Raw genomic sequence first — 1,168 nt, 5'->3', positions numbered from 1 at the left:
GACCGCGTCCAGGGCTGGTGTGCGTGTGTACACGCATCCCCACGCACATTTGTTATGTCAAGGGTTTTTTTTTTCCAGCTGCACGTAGGGGCACAGACACAAGGACGTGCGCCCATCCCTCCCCATCCCTTCGCTGCCTAGATTTTTCCAGACCGAAGGAAAAAGCAGCTGGTCCCCCAAAGCCGGTCGCGACACGAGCGTGACTTATCGTGAGAAGGTAGAAGGAGAACGCAGGGAAGCGGAGGTTACGCGGGAGTGGGGGAAGGAGAGAAGTCGGATTCCCAGTATCACCCACATGACTTGCTAAGCGGCTCCAGCTTCTCTAAAACCTCTGGGCCATATGTTAGTTTATTTACACCCTTTGTCTCTTCGTGTGTCGTCTGGTGAAAGAATATTCCTGGGATATAAATGAAAGTAAGCTAGAGTAAACAAACAAGGGGAGCGCCTGCTTAAGGGATATGTAACATTTCTGAGATCCCAACAGCGCACGTCGTTCCCATGGTTATAATGGGGCCAGAATAGCAATTAAAGCTTTTAGTTAAAACCCCCAGATTTTTAATGCTGAATGACACATTGACTCCATTTTCTCGCTGATGATTTAGAGTTTTTGCAGGATTACACTGGGGGAGGAGAAGGAGGGGGGACGACAAAAGTCACCGCAAAAACAACTCTTTAACAGTAAAAAAAAACCAAAATGCAAAAGCACACCAGATTAAGGTGTTCCTAGTGATGGCAACAGCTCAGAGAAACCTCTGCAGCTTTTCCGTGAGGCTGAATTTGTTCTCAACTTCTTCTGCATTTGGAGCTACCCCGCTCCGAGGCGAGGACCGCGCTAGCTCGCCCGGATTAGGCGACGGTGCCGCGCGGCTTGGGGCACCGGCTCCCGCGCTTGGAAATCCGCGCATCAGCTCCGTTTTCTTCTTCTTCAACCGCGGCAGTCGACCCCATGGCCGGGCTGGAGCGCGCCGGGCTACGAGGAAACCTTTTTCCTTAAATAAACAGGACGCCCTAACAAATCGGCTGATTTTTATTTTTTTCTGTTCCCCTAAGCCAATGTTACCCAGAGGATGGGCTCATTACTGCTGCAAAACCCTTCTCCGGGTCACTGTGCTGGTGTGCGCGGACTGGGGAAGCCACCCCGGGGTGCCCGGCTGAGCACCCGGGGAGC

The sequence above is a fragment of the Aptenodytes forsteri genome, unplaced genomic scaffold (assembly GCF_000699145.1).
Source record: "Aptenodytes forsteri isolate BGI_AS27 unplaced genomic scaffold, ASM69914v1 Scaffold404, whole genome shotgun sequence".
Lineage (NCBI taxonomy): Eukaryota > Metazoa > Chordata > Aves > Sphenisciformes > Spheniscidae > Aptenodytes > Aptenodytes forsteri.
The sequence above is the reverse complement of the archived record's forward strand: the minus strand, read 5'-3'. Positions refer to the sequence as shown.